The 21,026-nt window shown below is 37.9% G+C and overlaps 1 pseudogene; it reads right to left on the bottom strand.

Annotated features, from left to right (window-relative positions):
* Nucleotides 1–6,659: 6,659 nt before the first annotated feature.
* On the bottom strand, nt 6,660–7,652 carry LOC121457426 (annotated as a pseudogene).
* Nucleotides 7,653–21,026: the final 13,374 nt, after the last annotated feature.

The following is a 21,026-nucleotide window of genomic DNA, read 5'->3' as shown; positions in this document are numbered from 1 at the left end:
TAAAGAAGCTAAGTAAGAAGGTGAACCCAAGGAAAAACATATAGTTATCCTCTTGGCTAAGGGAAGTAGACCCAATTGCCGGGGAGAAAATTAGGATTTTGGGGGTGGGGTGGGATGGGGGTAAGGGGAGATGGGGAGAGAAAAGGTAGAAGGGAAGGAGGGGGGACTTGGGGAATCAGGAGAATTGGGATAAAGGAAAGGTGGATAGGGGAGCACGGAACCACAATTCTTAGTTAAGGGAACCACTTTAGGGTGAGCAAGAGATTTGACCCTAGAGGGGCTCCCAAGTGCCCAACATGAGGTTCCCAGTTAGTTCCTTGGGTAGCTGAGGACTGGGAACCTGAAATGACCCTATCCGAGAGCAATACTGACGAATATCTTGCATATCATCATAGAACCTTCATCTGGTGATGGATGGAGACAGAGACAGAGACCCACACTGGAGCACTGGACTGAGCTCCCAAGGTCCCAATGAGGAGCAGAAGGAGGGAGAACATGAGCAAAGAAGTCGGGACCACGAGGCGTGCACCCACCCACTGAGACAGTGGAGCTGATCTACTGGGAGCTCACCAAGGCCAGCTGGACTGTGACTGAAAAAGCATGGGATAAAGCCAGACTCTCTGAACATGGCGAACAATGAGGGCTGATGAGACGCCAAGGACAATGGCACGGGGTTTTGATCCTACTTAATGTGCTGGCTTTGTGGAAGCCTAGCCAGTTTGGATGTTCACCTTCCTAGATATGGACGGAGGGGGGAGGACCTAGGACTTGCCACAGGGCAGGGAACCTGGACTGCTCTGTGGACTGGAGAGGGAGGGGGAGAGGAGTGGGGGGAGGGGTAGAAGGTGGGAGGAGGGGGAGAAGGGTGGGAGGAGGGGGAGGGAGATGGGAGGCTGGGAGGAGGTGGAAACTTGTTTTTTGTTTATGTTTTTTTTCTTCTTTTCTTAATAAAAAAATTATTAAAAAAAAAACTTTATTATTTTAAAAGAATTTTAATGGGCTTATTTGAAAAAAAAATTCTGTGTTTTTTTTTTTGTCTGTCTATTCTAGTGTCAGACACCTGGCAGTGCTAACAGAAATGTACTCAAGACTCTTCATCTTCAGAAGTGATCAAGAGCCAGAATAAAGCGATTCAGAAAGCTGCTCTGCTCTGCCAAGAGTGTTATCTTTGAAGACATTAGCAGAGGGTTTCTCTCCTCTGTTCATGCTGATGTTCTGGGTAATAAGAATATGCTTCTAAACTATTCTGCATATGTTCCTGTAGTATGAGTATTATGAGAATTCTTGCAATAATATTCTAACTGTGAAGTTCAGTTATGAAATCTATTAGTTGTGTGGGCACTGTGTTCAAACACTTGTAATGACTAGTTCCTGTCAACTCATAGTCTATCTGAAGTGCTGCATTTAATCATTCTTCGGTGTTTGGGGGGCCTCACCATGGAATTTTCCTCTCAATTAAGATTCTACTTCTTATATCCTCTTGCATCTCCAAGATATTTGCATACTGGAATATGGCAGGAGGGAGCAATGTGAGGAATCCCCAATGAGGGCCTGTGATTCTCTTCTTTCTTCTGGATAGTGTCAATAGCTCTATTACAATTTCCAAAGACCTATCTACCATTGTCATCTCCGGATTCCTATGCTATGGCTTCTGGTCCAAAGTAATCTATACTCCAAGATGGTGACCATGTTATACCTGAAAAAGTCATCCAACAACAATAAAGCAGATTCTTTCTTTTGAAGCTTCAACTTTGTTTTGAGCTAATTTGACTGTGCATATCTAGCTAATTAGCATGGACATGGTCTCATATACATACTCCATTTTTGGTGAATTTCACAATTAACTTTCATAGGTGATTTCAAGTTTACCACATAATATTATTAGCTGTTTGTATGCTGAACATTAGCTTTTTACAATGTACTTACCTAGTGACTTCATATGCAGTTTCTAAGGTGCTTTTTAAAAAACTGGTGGTTGATATTAAAGTTTTCCAGGAAAAATATGTTTTGAACATATTAAAGTATAGGGATGTAATTTCTATACTTTTTTGGCAAGGAGACACAAAACATTATCCTATATTTTAGGACTTTAGGCAGGGTTGATTCACCCTCAGGGTGTGTGAGTAAGAGAGAGAGAGAGAGACAGAGACAGAGAGACAAAGAGACAGAGAAACAGAAACACAAAGAAATAAAGTTTAGAGAGGAAATAAGAAATAACAAACTGTGTTTAGTCTTGTACCATATTTTTTTACATTCATTCTAACAATCCACACAGAAAAGATGTCATCACCAATGTTTAATGCCAGTTAAATTTTTATCTTGTGAATGTTTGTTCCCTTTGAATGCCACCAGTGTTTATAATAATAAGTCCATGAACATCATTTAGCTTAATCTTGAGTGGTTTCCATTATTTTTGTTTGGGTTCTTTATGTCTACTTAAATGTCAAGTAGACTATGAGGCCATGCCCTGGTTGTAGTACTGTGAAGATTTACTATTTACTGTTTTATTTTCTAACTTGAATTACACAGTATTCATGTTCATTTTATTGAAAGAAAAAACACTTATAAGGAGTATTTTCATGAGATATTATCTTTACCAATTCTATTTCTTTTTACGGAAATCAAGTGTATGTTTATCTTCTCATTATCTTCCTAATACAGTTTGCACAGATGTAAAATGCATTTTGCTATCTGAAGAGTAGTAAACTCTTGAGTGTTCTATTTCTAAGGCCACAAATCATAAGAGATTGACAGTTCTATGATAAAATATGCAATATTCTTATGGTGGTACACACCTTTAATCCCAACACTCAAGAAGAACAGGGAGGTGGATCTCTGAGTTCAAAGCCAGCCTGGTCTACAAAGTAAGATCCAGGACAACCAGGGCTACACAGAGAAACAAAAAAGTGTGTGTAGAGTAGGAGGAGGCTAAATCAGGTTGCCGCACTATTATGTGTGTGTGTGGTTTGTAGAACTCATACTTATTTATTTAGTTGTGTGTGTTTGTATGTGGTGTGTGTGTGTTTGAGGTGGCTAAAGGTCAACTTGCTGGAGCCAGTTCTCTCTTTCCTTCATAAAATTCCCAAGGATCAAACTTAATTTTGTTGTCATATTCTAAGGTGATAATCTGACAGGCAATGTTTTAGAATAATTATAGTATGGCATTGGGAGCCAAGGATTGATGCCAATTGGACCTGGTAAGAAATTCTTACAGATAGAAATCCAAACATTTCTGGGTCTATATGAAACATCATTCTTAGACCAAACCTACAAAAATGAATATTGCAAATGTTAATAAAACATTCCTAGGAATTTTTTAATTTTTCCAATTTATAAATGATAAAATTTTGTTTTATATGTCACTCTTTCAAAAATACTTTGCTTCCCCATGTGTATAAATTCAACGTAGAAGGAAGGATAAGAATGAACAATATACAATTGTTACTTGAGAAAGTAGAACTGCAGATTAGACTTGGAAGAGTAACAAGGAGGACTTTATCCTTTTCTGTACTGTATTTTATTAATGAGAGCATAATCATTATTTCTTCTGTTATTAAACTTTAGCTAAAATGCCCCTAAAATATTTTTTTCTGAAAACAGTAATTTTTTTTTATATTTGTATAGAAAACAAAAGAAAAATGACAACATTGAAGACCTATAGACCAAAGAGAAAGTCGCAATATTTTGAGGGACTATTGGGCTGGCTCTAGACTAAGTACAAAGGTAAAGATGATAATTTTTACTTTTATTATCTTTTTTCTACTATTTTTGAGAATCTAGCATAATTACAACATTTCTCCATTCCATTTCCTCCCTTTATATCCTTCAACATATCCCTCCCCACTATCTTTCAAATTCATGGACTCTTCTTCACTGTTATTAAATGATTATATGTATGTGTGTATACACATGAATTCCTTAGATATACACTGCTCAGTAGTGGTAAAGGCAGTCTTCCCCAAGGAACAGCACATCAACTGGTGGTCAGCCATGAAACATACATATGAGTAAGATTTATTTATATATAAGATGAGAAATTTTTAGTGTTTGAGCAGATAGGAAACCAATGTATGTGGGGGCAAGTGCTGAAGGGTACTTTGTGGGATTTCTTGCACCTTAGGAGTTAAAGAACATTAGAAAATAAAAGGGCCCAAAGGGAAACTTGTTTATTCAAAGACTAGTTTAAGCCATTCACTTTATTCAAACTGGAATAAGCTATGGACACCTCAGTTTCTCGAGTAGCTTTCTCCCCTTAACTTTAGCTTTGCCAGAACTAAGGTAAATTGCTAGATGTTATAGATAGAAAGCTTACCACAAGTTTTAAGAGCAATCTATTAGGTCATTCATGTCACATATGAAATGGAATTGGTTACATTGGAGTTGTTCTGAAGGTATGTATGAAAAACTATTAGGAATAATATAACTCAGATATTAGTGAGTGTCTGTTACATAGATGGTATTCGGTTACGTGTTGTAGCAGTTTTACAAATCAAGGCAATTTTTACTTATATAATTTATACCTTCACGAGAACTTGAGTGTTTAGTGTACATATACACTGATGTTCATATTTATATAAAGGTGAACAGATAAAAGAGAAACACTAGAAAGGCTGATGATGTGAAGGCTGTGTTGAATGTCACTGGAGAGAATATAAAAAACTTAGTGGAGATATTTAAAGATGAGTCATAAAAGTATAATCTTCAATTGGAATGTGGCTGAAAGATCAAAGTGGAGTAGACGGTAAAGTTCACCCTCAGGAAAGGTACAAAAATATAATGGACTAGTTAGACTAATTTTCTTATTCTTTGAGAATTTGAGGTATTCATTAAAATTAAGAGAAAACTGACGCAGATAATAAGAAGTTATAGCTTATTTAGTTTGTGCATGGGAAATAATTGCAAGAGATAAATTTATTTCTTTATTTTTTAAAAAAGTATTTCCAGCTGAGTACTTGGAAAATTAATTTAAAATATCTTCAATTTATACTTTCTTGGAAAGAGAAAACAAGTTTTTGCCAATGGTATGCCACCGGGTATAATAACTACACTCCAAGGCAGGCCCCATGCCTAAGAATACTTGACTGACACAAAATTGACATATTTTTTGGTGGGATTTTTGTTTCATTTGTTTTGTTGTTTTCTGTGTTATCATTGTTCATTTTAATTTATTATTTTAATTTTGTTTTTTTTTTTTGAGAGAGAAATAACATATAGTTGGGCTGGTAAGAAGATAGTGGGGGATCTGAGAGGGCTTAGGACAAGGGAAAACATCATAAAACATTGTTTTTTTTTATGGACATTGACAAACATATATTATAAAAGAAATAAAAATTTACATCATAACTTTAAAATAACTTTAACTATGGTGTTTGCATTCTCTAATATGAAAGGCAAAGATGACCATACTTGTACATATTTTGATAGAGAATTTTTTTAGTCATTGCAATTTGTCTTTCCAAAAAGATCTGTCTTGCCTGACAAGTTCTATTTTAGATCAGTTCTGATTTCCGATATCTTTTTTTTAAATTTATTTATTTATTAAGGATTTCTGCCTCGTCCCCACAACCGCTTCCCATTTCCCTCCCCCTCCCCCGATCAAGTCCTCCTCCCTCATCTGCTCGAAGAGCAATCAGGGTTCCCTGACCTGTGGGAAGCCCAAGGACTGCCCACCTCTATCCAGGTCTCCTAAGGTGAGCATCCAAACTGCCTAGGCTCCCACAAAGCCAGTACGTGCAGTAGGATAAAAAACCCGCTGCGATTGTTCTTGAATTCTCAGTATTCCTCATTGTCCGCTATGTTCAGCTAGTCCGGATTTATCCCATGCTTTTTCAGACCTAGGCCAGCTGGCCTTGGTGAGTTCCCAATAGAACATCCCCATTGTCTTAGTGTGTGGGTGCACCCCTCGTGGTCCTGAGTTGTGCAACCACTCTGGAAAGCAGTGTTTCGGTTTCTCAGGAAATTCGGGATCAACCTACCCCTGGATCCAGCAATACCACTCTTGGGAATATACCCAAGAGATGCCCTATCATACAACAAAAGTATATGCTCAACTATGTTCATGGCAGCATTGCTTGTAATAGCCAGAACCTGGAAACAACCTAGATGCCCTTCAACGGAAGAATGGATGAAGAAAGTATGGAATATATACATATTAGAGTACTACTCAGCAGTAAAAAACAAGGACTTCTTGAATTTTGCATACAAATGGATGGAAATAGAAAACACTATCCTGAGTGAGGTAAGCCAGACCCAAAAAGAGGAACATGGGATGTACTCACTCATATTTGGTTTCTAGCCATAAATAAAGGACATTGAGCTTATAATTCATGTTCCTAGAGAAGCTAAATAAGAAGGTGAATCCAAAGACAAACACATAGGCATCCTCATGAATATTAACCTTCATCAGGTGATGAAAGGAGACAGAGACAGAGACCCACATGGGAGCACCGGACAGAAATCTCAAGGTCCAAAGCAGGAGCAGAAGGAGACGGAGCATAAAACATATTGTATGAAAAAATTTAAATTGAAAATAAAATAAAAGTTAAAAAATTAAAATAAAATAAGGAAGCTGAGAGACAGTGAGAATCTGAATAAGTGTTCTGGCAGTAAAGAAAATGCATTAGAAAAGATTATTTTGAATCTGTTTGATTGATTTATACCTAGATCTTACTCTTACATTTAATGTGTGATAATTGCTTCTCATCTTGAAATAAGTTTTTTGTGATTAATGATTGCAAAACACGAGGTCTTTGGCAATATCCATGTCTGAGAATAGCTCTCTGAATCTGCTCTGTTTCTACACTGTAGATGATAGCGTTCATCACAGGGGGGATAAGCAAATACACATTCACAGTGAGAGTGGGCACAAAGGGTGGGGCTTGAGGACAAAGGAGAGGCTCAACAAGGGTTGTAGAAGATGACCACAGCAGTGATATGAGAAGTACAGCTGCTGAAAGCCTTCTTCCTGTTCTCAGGGGTTGCCATGATGAGAACTGAGATCAAGACACAGTAGAGCAGGATAAAGATGGAGTCCACTGTAGCAGTAGAAATAACCGCAGTTAGTCCCAATGCACTGTTGATTTTTGTGTCGGAACATGTAGCTTCATCACATCAGTGTGGAGACAGTAAGAATGGTGGAACACGTGGCTATGGCAGAATGATAGACGCTTAAGGAGTAAGACTAGCGGGGTCAAAATGACAGTCACCCTAGTAACTACTGCCAGGCCTGTCTGTGCAATCCTTGCATGAGTTAGAATGGCAGGGTATCTCAGGGGGTTTAAGATGGCCACAAAACGATCAAAGGCCGTAGGCAGCAGCACTGAGGACTCCATGACAGTGAAGAGTTGGATAAAGAACATCTGTTGATCTCCCTGGCATTGATATCTCGGGCATTGGTATTCTCAGCACTGTCACAATTGTGGAGATGCATAAGCCAACGTCAGTGGTGGACAACACGGAGAGGAAATAGTACATGGACTCTTGGAGGGTCGGCTCAGTAAGGACAACAAATATGGTCGAAGAATTTCCAGATAGTGCAGTGAACTACATACAGGCAGCAGAAGGGGTGGGTGGAGATCCAGGAATGAGCCCATCTAGACCCAGGTGCCAGTCGGGAGAAAAGTAGGAGAGGTGGGGTTATGAAAGATTGGCATGATGGTCTGTTCAGTCAGAATCTTGACTTCCTAAATCTAGAATTTCAAAATTATTTTTAAGTCTGATATGCATTCAGTGAAGTGCACAGAACTTTAGAGAATGTCTACCAGTTAAGTTTTTTGACTTCAGTTAGGAGAACAATGCCAGAAGGCTTCCTAATTTTCCACGCTAACCATTCTATTGTTCACTTTAGCAGTTCTCTTTTTCTGGCAACAGCCATAATTACCAATTCCTACATTTGAACTTGGTATTAGTAGAACCGTGCAAACAATGATATTTTGTTGGGGATTTTCCATTAAAAATTACATGTAGAACTATCAGAAAGCTCAGATACAGGTTTGAATTAATTTAAATTTATCCAGCTAAATTTATTTCACATTATTATTTAGAGTTTTGTATAGTTATTAATCATTTACTCTTAATTAAAACTTTTATTATTTAGGGGCTAAGAGATTGGCTCAGCTAAAAGTGTTTGCTGCTTTTGTAGTGGACAAGAGCTCAGTTCCTTGTTCTTATGTTGGTTTGCTCATAACTTCCTACCTATCAAGCTCCAAGGTATCTGAACACCTTGTATGGCCACTGGCACCTGTGTACACATGGCACACATTTACACATACAGGTAAGTTTAAAAATTGATTGAAACTGTGTCCTTTAATGTACTTATTGTGTTCTATGAATAAAAGTGTTTTTTAGTTCATCTTTGTTTAATAGTACTGTTCATTCATAGTGTATAAATACAGGCTTTGTAACTAATTTATATTTGAATATGTGTGTTTTCTAAAACATGCTAATGTACCACAGTCAGAGCTTAGCCTAGAAAAATAATTTTTACTTGGATTTTTAGAGTATCATAGTAATGCTAAGTTATGCCCGATCAATTTAGTAAGCAGTGTACAGCTGTTTCCAGGATGTGCCTAGGATTTCTCCCTGTTAATACATACCCATCATGTCTCTTCATACATGTTATATTTTCAGGATGTGCCTAGGATTCCCCCCTAGTTAATGCACACCCATCATGCCTCTTCATACATGTTATTACAGAGGAGATGCTTCAGTTCTTATGACTCTGAAGCTGGAAATATTGTTATGTAGTACTAAAGCCTTGCCTTTTCTTTGATCAACGAATCTTCCTTGTATGCAGCATCAGTCACTGAGTCAAATTATAAGCTTCTTTGCTCACATATATGGCCTAGTCCTTAACCTGAAGTTGATAGGTTACAGCATTACAGAGATACACATTCCAGTAACTGTTTTGCATAGATTTGTTTTGAGCCTTCTGATGAATCCGAGAGATGTGGTTGTCTAGATGGATAAGTATTAGAAGTTTGGATAAACTCTTCAAGTTTATAAAAAGAGAGAGGTGGCATTTGGACTCAGAGAAGGAGAGACTTCAGAGTCTCTGCTATTACAAGCTATACCACCTTGTGATGATGTCATAGTTATGATATGAGTTTGGTTCAATTAGTAATATTATTTTCTACTACTATATGAAGAAATGTGAGATATAGATCTTTGTTGGTGAATATCAAATTATTTAAAATGTTCATTGTCCAGACTTAAAACATATTTTAGGGCTGTGTGTCCACCTCACAACCCCTAATTAGACTGCTGGGAGTTACTTTTAACAAGTAGTAGATTATTTGGCAAAATGTGAATACACAGAGTAATGCAGTTTGAAAATTATATATTTACTAAAAAAGCCAACACATTTTTCAAAATGTATTTTAAACTTCTTTCAAATTTCTCTTGATTCTGTAGAAGACTTCCATTGTCATTTTAACCAGTTTTGCTTAGTGTTTTGCATTTCTAGCTTCTAATTACACAGCTAACTTATGAATGCAGATGAAGATGAACTTGCCTTTTTGTATGAGGCATTGTTTATTACAGATTTAAACTTCTCAGTTTAAATTTAAAAGGACAATGCTTTTACTTTTTTCATGTTCTTTTGTATTTTAAAGCATTTCTCTTTTCAGACTAACATTAAGAATAGTAGATCCTTCTAGCTTTTTCTTTAGTTCTTTACTTCACGCTCTCAATGCAAGCTCAAACACAACATGACTGTTTCAGACTTCAATCTTCTACATGGAAACTTAGCCAATACATTCTCTTTCTCACTTCAGTTAGTAACTCTACATGAGTTATACGACAATGTTACAGAATTATGTCTGCAGATTCATGCAGCTCTGTAAGGCATGCTTTCCTAATCCAGAAATCTGCACATTCTCACTCCATCTGTCTTCCATACTCTTTTGAAGTTAAAATACAATTACAACATTTTCTCTCTTCAATTCTTCCCATGGAACCTCATTTTCCCAACTTGCTCTAAAATTCACAACCTCTTTTGCATGAATTTTAATCACCAATTCCTGTTTTGCTGCAGTGGTGTCTAGCACACATTGCTGCCTGTTCTCTAAGACTTTTATTTCAGAGTAACTTTATTACGAGCACAGTGCGAAAGAAAGTCTTTGTCAATAATTCTATTTCTGCCAAATTCTCAACACTTATAAAGATGTGCAAACATAAGATCTACTGCTAAAATTGATAATCATCCTAAAGCATATGAAAATGGATTGATTAAAAAAGTAGGGCAATATTTCCTTAAACCCACGGGCGAGTGTAGTCCTCAGACCTCATAAAGGAAAATTCTCTTTGCAGTATGACCACTGCACAAAATCACAACCAAAGTGCAGAGCTGTGGAGCTCAGCACCAGTGGATAAATCTACAAAACACTAAGACTCAAGGGACATTGCAGGAGAGTTGCAGGGGAGATTCTAATAGCCAATCAGGGAGCTTTCTGTAAGACTGTCTTTTAGGAATATCAGATCCTATGCCCAAAGAGTCTCATCAACATGATTGACTAAAAAGATGAGTTCAACAAGAACAACAAAAGATCTGCTAAAGCACCAGGGGACATCCCAGGAAGCCCATCTCTACAAAGGCAAAGGAAGAGTACTGAGAGTGGGAGAGATAGTGTTAACTAGGGGAGAGCACACCAATTGATTATCCAGTACCAATGGTCAGCTCTGCAACACACACAGAGACTTAGTAGGTTGCATTTATATAGTTATGAATATATATGTTTGTAACATTTATTTTTAAAAAGAGACCATGAATTTGAAAGAGAGCAAGGAGAGGCATATGGGAAGACTTGAAGGGAGAAAGGGGAATGGAGGAATGATATAATTATATTATAATCTCAAAAATGAAGTAGAAAAATAAGACAACACTTAATACATGTCCAAGTCTACACAAACCAATCTGGTTTTTACCAAAGAAACTATGAGAAGAAGGCTTTTAGATTTCATAGGATGCTTAACTATAAGATCAAGCTAGATTTTTTCCTTATGACATATACTTCTTATTAGGAAAGACAAGGGCATATGGGGTGGTATTGGTGGAGAAACACTGATTTTTGTAATTATCATGAACCCATGAATGTCTTCATCAGAAGTGGAAAGAAGGAAAAAACCACACATTTTAGAAATTTAGAATTCCTCTTTTCATTATTATTTCAGAATAGGAAAGAACTGAACAGTGCTGCAGACGGGTGTTGCTGTAGTGGAAGCTGAGTCTTCTGTAACCAAGAATCAGACCACACACTGTATAATGATGCCCATTGAGACAGCTGCCAAATGCAAGTCATTTACCCAGTTTACAAAAAAACAAACCAAAACCAAAACCAACCAAACAAACAAACAGGAAGAAAACTAAAGAGATTCTCCTTTGTACTGAGAAAGTATAAAGAAAAAAATAGTGCTGCGAAATGTTAAACGCATTGCAGAAAGAAAATAGCATCGGAGAAACAGAGCCTGTGTGCATGCAGAAGAGTAATAACATCTGGAAAAACAGAGCCTGTGTGCATGCAGAAGAGTAATAACATCTGGAAAAACAGAGCCTGTGTGCATGCAAAAGAGTAATAACATCTGGAAAAACAGAGCCTGTGTGCATGCAGAAGAATAATAACATCTGGAAAAACAGAGCCTGTGTGCATGCAGAAGAGTAATAACATCTGGAAAAACAGAGCCTGTGTGCATGCAGAAGAGTAATAACATCTGGAAAAACAGAGCCTGTGTGCATGCAGAAGAGTAATTACATCTGGAAGCACATTTATGACAATTGTTTTATGTCATTATAAGTCGTCAGTTTTGTACAACTCAGAGAATATATCCTATAGCAGTGCATGTAATACCAGCACACTGTACAGGAGAGAAAACTATATACACAGAAAAGAGGAGACAAAATAACGCGGTTCTGAACACATAGAATTTAATGAATATGCTAGATACAATCAAAATTTAAATTGAAGTGTAATTGTTTAAATCAGCTCAATTTGGACAAATTCATCTGAAAAATTTTTATACAAAAAAAGAATAGTGGAAAGATATAATGAGAAAATCTTTGATAAGACGTGAAATCATATACAAAATGCCCAACTTTATTGTTTTTTAGAAGTTATACGTTTTCCCTGGTCAGTGGTGGTACATGCCTTTAATCCCCGCACTTGAGAGGTAGAGGGAGGCAGATCGCTGTGAGTTTGAGGTCAGCCCGGTCTACATAGTGAGTTCCAGGGTAGGCTACAGAGAAACCCTGTCTCGAAAAACAAAACAAAACAAACAAACAAATACAAAATCCCCCAAAACAAAACAAAAAACAAAACAAAACGAAAATTTCCTAAAAGTTATATATTTTCAGAATAAAGTAGAGACTCTGGACTGAGCTCCCAAGGTCCCAATGAGGAGCAGAAGGAGGGAGAACATGAGCAAAGAAGTCGGGACCACGAGGGGTGCACCCTCCCACTGAGAAAGTGGAACTGATCTATTGGGAGCTCACCAAGGCCAGCTGGACTGTGACTGAAAAAACATGGGATAAAACTGGACTCTCTGAGCATGGCGAACAATGAGGGCTGATAAGAAGCCAAGGACAATGGCACGGGGTTTTGAACCTACATAATGTGCTGGCTTTGTGGAGCCTAGCCAGTTTGGATGTTCACCTTCCTAGAAATGGACGGAGCGGGGAGGACCTAGGACTTACCACAGGGCAGGGAACCCTGACTGGTCTTTGGACAGGAGAGGGATGGGGAGAGGAGTGGGGGGAGGGGGAGAAGGGTGGGAGGAGGGGGAAAAGGGTGGGAGGAGGGGGAGGGAAATGGGAGGCTGGGAGGAGGTGGAAACTTGTTTTTTTTTTCTTCTTTTCTCAATAAAAAAATGGAAAAAAATAGATTTCTATAAAGAAATTTAAATCAAGCCATTTTAAAAGCTAGATTAACTAAAGAAATGTTTAAATTTAAGCTGTAGAAATAATAATAAACTTCCACACAAACTTATTCACCTCCCCAACTGATGTGGAATGTCCTTCTGTATATTTGTTGCTTTTTATTGATTGCTGAATAAAGCTATTTCAGCCAATGGCTTAACAGAGCAAAGTCAGGCAGGAAATCTGAATATATATATATATATATATATATATATATATATATATATAGAGAGAGAGAGAGAGAGAGAGAAAGAGAGAGGGCAGAGTCACAGAGATGCCATGTAGCTACTTAAGGAGACAGATGCCAGAACAGAACCTTACCCAGTAAGCCACAGCTTCATGGTGATACACAGATTTATAGAAATGGGTTATTTTAAGATGTAAGACTTAGTTAATAAGAAGCCTGAGCCAAACAGTGTTGTAATTAAATAGTTTATGTGTGATTACTCACACCTGAGCAGTCAGTAAACAAATGAGCAGTCTCAAACAATGACTAAGGCTTTGACATTGTGAACTATAACATATAAATAAGTAAGCATTTAGACATTATAAATTATAGGATATTAATATGTAGGACGTCCCCATACGGTGATGGATTAGAAAGGTCAGCATCAGCAAGATAGCAGTTCTCTAAACGCAATGAGATAAGGCTTCTTAAGTATTTGAATGACTAGAATTGAGAAGAAGGTAAGAAAGAAAAAGCTAAAAAGCTAAGTTTTGACAATATTTGGAAAAACTGGAACCCCCCTGCAGGGCTGGTAGTATGTCATAGTACATTCGTTTTAAAAAATGAATTGGCAGTTTTCTAAATATTTAACCATAACTTCACCATAGGACTCAGAAATTCTACTTCTAGAAACTTTCCAAAGGCAAATGAAAACATGTGTATAAACACTTACACACTGATGCTCATAACAGCTTTAGTTGCAATAGCCCCAAATTGGGGAAAATCCAAATCCTATCTGCTGAATGAACAAACTCCGAAACGCCCATATGATGGAATCACGTTCAGACAGCAAAGTGAAAGAAATACTGACGTCATTGCAACCGAGGCTGTTCCACAGACACATTAGGAAGGGTGAAGAAAGGCTTGGACATTCCAGGGTGATTTATTTTAATGAAATAATTAGAAAAGAGAAAAAATTTGGTGTGTGAGCTGCATTTATAGAGTACTATACATGTGTGTGCAAGTGCTCATGCTTGTGCATGTTCCGAGATCAGAGGAGGTCCTCAGGTGTCCTGTTCTATCACATTATCACCGTGTCACTAAAGCTGCAGCTAGGCTGGAGGCCAGCAAGCCGCAGGGAGCCACCTGTTTCTGGACTGAGCCCCCAGGGTTGGGGTTCCAGTGTGAATGGCTGTGCCTGACTCAGGTCCTCGTGCTCGACCAACAAACCCTCCTAACCCATGAGCTATCAACCTAGTCTTGAAAAGAAACCTGTTTTAAGACGGAAAGCAGGTTAGTACTTGTGTCTCTCTAGGGATGGGCATTGGCAGTAATCAGGAAACTATTTTGGGTGATGGAAAATATTCTAAAATTGGGTAGTGGTGCTGGTTTCTCATAAGCAGTAAACAAAAGTTCAGAAAATACAACTTCATATAAGCTTTAAAATAAAATGTGAAATGTTGCAATGTTTTTGAGAATGGAACAAAACCAGACAAGGAAAAATTTTTTATATGAAACGATTGACAGGTGTTTACCAACTTAGAAAGATTTGCTGTGGTTTCTGCACTGTTATATTAGATATTGACATAAGTAGGAGAATTTAGTTACCATTTTGAAACAGAGTACTGGGGTACTGGGATATAATTACAGAAAGAGGCCCAGGAAAATACCAAGTAGATGTTAAAACCAGTAGTAATAGAAGGAGGTGGTGAATAAAAGCAGTTAGGTAAACTGACTTCATAAAAAACACAAATACAAAAATATATTGAAATTATTTCATGGTAGTTAAGTAATTAAACATAAATAAACCACAGGTATTTTAGAACAAAATACAGGTAAACATTGATATAATTGCAGAGTGAAAGCAGAACTTCTAATAACAAAATGAAAGCTAAAAGCCAAGTGGGGAAATATTGAAGTTTTCAATTTGGTAAAATATGAAGAATTATTTTATAGCAAAATGTCTCCCACCTTTGAAAAGCTGGTTACAAAGTGATAGAAATGCTTGAAAGATATACACCATTCACTTAGATAATATGCTTGCTGAAGAAACAATGGAACACAAGGAGTCATTTCTGCTTCTGTAGGTAAGCCCTCACCCACACTCCTACAAGTAACCCCATTAAAACTCAGTGGTTCACAAAAAATGTGGAATTACCAAATAACCACTAGTTAATACATGATTATTTGACATCAGTGACAGGCAAAAGAGTGATAACACAGCTTCAGAGTGAAGAATTTACCCATGTTCCTCTGGAGGATGCAATGAACCCAGTGTGGGAAGTTCATGTCTGCTCAGTGTGGTCACTACTGTGCCACGTTGTCTTTCTATTGTTCAGAATTAAATTAAAAGTTTGAATTCAATTGATGCTCCCCAGGATCCTGCATGGAATAAATGTGCTGTAGAAATGTCAATCAACTAGAAATGTAAGTTACTAATAATGAGGGTGTGCCCATGTCTTTGTCGGGGAGTTTCATTAATACACATGTCACTAACACAATGTAAGTTAAATATAGACTATGTCTTACAAAATGTTGGGTTTAATTAGACATTTTCACATTTGTATATATACTTACTATGACTACTTAGACATATATAAGAGAAACATCTACTTGGAGTTTGAAGTTTCTGAGTAGGCAGTCCCACGGAAGTGACCGGAGCAGGGGTCATATGTATAATGAGGAGTTCAGAGGAGTTGAATGACTTGGGCCAAGTAAGGAAGGGCCTTACCTTTAACAATGTGCAGAAATAGAAGTCTTGGAGGTGGGTGTGTTGAAGGAAAAGCATCATAAACTTTGCAGTGGTCTTTATACTTACTTCCACTGAAATCTTGTGTCTTTTGAAATGAGTTACAACTCAGCTTAAAATGGCTAGACAAACTTATTACAGACAGAAAAAATATGGTTTCCTACCGAAATGTGGCTGGTTGTCTGGACCATTGCACAGGGAGTGGCGGTTTCTCTTACTCTAACATAGTGGGGTACATGAAGGGCACCCACTTATTTCGATGAATGGAGAATCTTTATAAGGAGTGTGGTGAGAGAATCATTGGCTCTGTTGTAGTAAACCCAAGCATATGGGATTTCTGGGCCACGCTGCTCTGTCTCAGTACTCTGTCCCCTGGTGCTTAACTGGTGCCTTGGCTCATGGGGGCTTAGACATATGGAACAGAACCAATTAAAAAGAACACAGACACAGGATGTTTATATACCTCAGTTTTAAAAGATATTGATAACCACTCTGATGATGAATATAGCATTTAAGATGAGGACTGAGTATCACTTCTAAAAGATTCCATGTGTTTCTTGTTAGTGATACTGTTGTGTGTATAACAGAAACTTTGAAAGGATCACAGTTAACAGCAGCTACACAGCACGTATGCATTGCAATCCCATAGCTAGTATGCATGCATTAAATATCTGTTAAAATCAAGAGATTCATCTCCAAGATTCAAAAGCAAGCAATAAATTAGGGAGACAAAAATCAATAGCTTCCTTGAGAGTTGTTCTTTCTATAGAGAAAGAATTGACAACTTGGGAACTCAAATGAAAGAGACTTCCAGAAGAAATTACTTTTTTTTTTTTTTTTGATTTTCGAGACAGGGTTTCTCTGTAGTTTTTGGTGCCTGTCCTGGAACTAGCTCTTGTAGACCAGGCTGGCCTTGAACTCACAGAGATCCACTGCCTCTGCCTCCCGAGTGCTGGGATTAAAGGCGTGCACCACCACCGCCCGGTCTGGAATCTTTTTCATACAATATGCCTTTATCATATTTGCCCTTTCTCTGATCTCTTCCAGATCTTCCTCCCCACTCATTCTTTATTCTATCTTTCTCTCTCTTTAAAAAAAATATACATAAACCCAAGAAACACACACACACACACACACACACACACCCCTCATGCAAGTGCAGGAAAACAAAATATACAAGCAAAGGACCAATAGGACAAAAAAAAAAAAAGAAGCCCCAACAAAACAAACAACATAGGACAAATGTCTACAAAAACACATTGAGCTACTTTTGTGTTGGTCAACTGTTCTGGGCAATTGACATCCTTCTGCAAAGAAAAATAATAGTTTTCTATAATGGATTCTCACTGGGAATATTATACTCACTCTTAAATATTTCAAACTAGGAAAGACAATCATGGGAATGAAGAAGCCATTTTATTCAATTTTGTTTGGGTCATTATATTAAAAAACCAGCAAAACTTTTATAACATTAACCTGGAGTATTTTAACTTATGTTTAACATTTTATTTTAATCTAAGACTTATAAATACATTTATGTTTTCATTTTGAGCCTTTTAATGAAACTGAAAACTGGAAGTCTGTATAATTTTTCTTGTAATTAGCAAAAATTCAATGGGTCATTTAAATATCCCTTTTATGATAGTCATGCTCATTGAGAAATGATATAAAAATTGATGATAGCTGCTAAAGGGAATAGTGGGGTACTGCTTGTTTGAGAATAATCTTCCAGAGTCCATCTGCTAGCACCGAGTGACATATTTGGAGGGCAGGCAACTGGCAGAAATACTCCTGCTGTTGGGAGAACATCTTAGAGCACCAAGATCTCTATGGATTACAAGCAGAAATCCAGAAAACTCTGCCTTGATGATACCAGTAGCCGGAAGACACCTCAGTGACAGGCATTGGTTTTCTTATCAGCATGTTGTGAGCCACCTTTTGGGGTGACTTCTGCCACGATCCTAGCCACGGTGGGTTTGTGCATTCCAGGGTAGGAGTGTGAGGATTAGAAATGTTAGATAGGAAGAACAGAGAGATAAGAAAGAAACAGATTAGTAATGAAAGGGCAGCTCATCAAATACTGAATGCTGAATTCTCACCCATGTTTATTTTCCATACACTTTTTTTTTAATTGAGAAAAGGAAAAAAAAGTTTCCCCCTCCTCCCAGCCTCCCATTTCCCTCCCCCTCCTCCCACCCTTCTCCCTCTCCCCCACTCCTCTCCCCCTCCCTCTCCAGTCCAAAAAGCAGTCAGGGTTCCCTGCCCTGTGGAAAGTCCAAGGTTCTCCCCGCTCCGTCCATGTCTAGGAAAGTGAACATCCAAACTGGCTAGGCTCCCACAAAGCCAGAACATGAAGTAGGATCAAAACCCCGTGCCATTGTTCTTGGCTTCTTATCAGCCCTCATTGTTCGCTATGTTCAGAGAGTCCGGTTTTACCCCATGCTTTTTCAGTCATAGTCCAGCTGGCCTTGGTGAGCTCCCAATAGATCAGCCCCACTTTCTCAGTGGGTGGGTGCACCCCTCGTGGTCCTGACTTCCTTGCTCATCTCCCTCCTTCCGCTTCTCATTGGGACCTTGGGAGCTCAGTCCAGTGCTCCAGTGTGGGTCTCTGTCTCTATCTTCATCCATCACCAGATGAAGGTTCTATGGTGATATGTAAAATATTTGTCAGTATTGCTATAGGATAGGGTCATTTCAGGTTCCCTATCCTCATCTGCCTAAGGAACTAACTGGGGCCATCGCCTTGTGCTCCTGGGAGCCACTCTAGGTTCAAGTCTCTTGCCAACCCTAAGGTGGCTCCCTTAACTAAGAATTGTGCTTCCATGCTCCCCTATCCAGCCTTCCTTTATCCCAATCATCCTGTTTCCCCAAGTTCCCCCCATCCTCCCCTTCTCACTTTTCTCTCCCCATCTCCCCTTACCCCCAACCCACCCCACCCCCAAGATCCCACTTTCCTCCCCGGCAATTTTGTCTACTTCCCATATGTTTTTCTTTGGGTTCACCTTCTTATTTAGCTTCTTCCATACATTTTTATACCCAAATAAAAATGGGGGGGATAAAAGACAAAAGACTGCTTTAACATGATATAAAGGACAACCAGAACAATGCTTGAGACATCAAGCCATTAATTCCTGATGAAATCATTTGATGTTTGGGGCAGTGAACACCCCCTAGACTAAGTATTCAGCAGGCAGCCACTCCATAAGTCAAACCTCTTATTTCAAAAGAAGAAGAAGCAGTAAATTGAATTCTATGACCTTTGGTTATGGTGGAGCAGGTCTATCTCTATGGACCATCCTAATGTCCAAAACATCAAGTAACTACAGCCTACGTCAGCATATTTTGTTTTGTAGACAAACCTGTTGTCAACAACTTTGAAAGATCAAAAATAAACTCAAACTCTCTGACTTTCAGATAAGGTGGAACAAGCTTACATTTTGGGGTCCCTACATCAGTGGAATAGAATGATGATAAAGGTAACTTCTGAAAAACCTAAGGTCAATATATAGTCTTACGGCAGTATCTTCTTTGAAGGTGGATTCGTGATTCCGAGAGCAAAAGAACTCTTGGGAATTTTTTACCCCCAACATGGGATTTCAACATAATATCAATTGCATACTTACATGGATGAAGATTCAAAAAAATTCAGTGAGAAAGTGATGAAGTTAGGGGCTCCTGATAAAAATGTGTCTATAACAAGAGAGTCTACAGAGATGGAAAAATGAAGCCAAAGTGGTAAAATGTATGAATAGTGAAACCAAACTAATTATATTTCTGTAAGATGGAATCAGTTTGAATGGTACCGCACAGACAAGTCAAAGATGGCATTAATAAATTTGGCTTAGCTGGCCAAACAGGATGGCATCTCAAAAAAGTGAATAAGAAATGTTATTTTCTTCAAAATGAAGTTTAAACACAGAGACAGGAGTCTGAGAAATGATCTACCACTTTTCTGAAAATGGTGTATTATTTGTCTTGCTCTCTACTCTGACAACAGGGGCAGCATGGAACATGTAAGGAAAGCTATATTGACACGGATCCACTTTCTGAATTTGAAGAATTCCGTGTGGGCTATCTAGGAATGTGTGGCCAGAAATGAACAATTTAACATTCATATGGAACAAGTTTTGAGAAATATTTAGTGAATAAACAATGAACAATAAGGACATGATTTGTGAAATTAATTTTGAACAATGGATTTCTACCAAGTCAAAGGACAATGAGTGCAAAGCAGAGTTAGGTTACTAGTGAGATTCTTTGTGATTAGTTTTGCATATTTTAATTCTCCTAAATTGTCACAGATTAAGAAATGTTATCTTTCTTCACAATCTAATAGTTTGCATCATCTGCCATTAGCCAAATTTTAATATTAAATGAGATTCCTAAAACAATAATTGTCAGAATAAGCAATTCTTTAATATAACAAGCATGAGAATTTTATGAATAATATAAATTATGTATAAAGGATTTTATTGTTTCTTAGCCTAGCAACATAAATTTTTATCTTGATTACTTTTTAACTGTTGCTTTAAAGTATCTGGTTCTGCCTGTGATGGCCAGTCAGAAAGGCATGACATGACAAAATATGTATACTCTTTTATGAAATTGTTTTGTTACTCCTATGAGTAAGTATAAGTAGTATTGAGTATTTCTTTGGCAAAATATTTCCCTTTTTCTGAACACACTTCAAAAACTTTCAGAGATAAAGAAAAGCTGTGTGGAGGTTATTAATATGTTGTATATCCTTTGTCTTCATACACTGTTTCCTGAGCATTGGACATTTGGAGGGAGGCACATGAAGACCGAAAAACAGCATATCACTGACCCGCTCTCAAGGAGTGCATATATTTTCTGCTTTCTTTGACTGGAGGTTTGGTTGTTTGGCCATTCTTTGTTTCGTCTTATTTATGTTCTTTTTAATTTGATGCACTTGGCAGCAGCTAATTACTTCCTTCACATTTCAAACTATGAATACCAATGGCCTCCAGATCCTCATATTATCACATAATGACCTCTTTTCCATGAACTGCATCTAGAAAATGGTGGTGATTTGGAAACCAAATAAAGCCCATTCCTGGAAGACACAGGCCTGCCCTGATAGGTGGCTTTGATTTGAAGACATCTAATGACCTTGAATCACTGTTTAGAACTACACAACAGTTTAAGATTCTATTTCTACCAAATTGTGCCTGTACTATTCTATT

This window comes from Microtus oregoni, unplaced genomic scaffold (genome assembly GCF_018167655.1).
Source record: "Microtus oregoni isolate MIOR12 unplaced genomic scaffold, Mior012 000016F_ref0000370, whole genome shotgun sequence".
Taxonomy (NCBI): domain Eukaryota; kingdom Metazoa; phylum Chordata; class Mammalia; order Rodentia; family Cricetidae; genus Microtus; species Microtus oregoni.
This window is presented reverse-complemented; position numbering and strand designations above follow the sequence as displayed.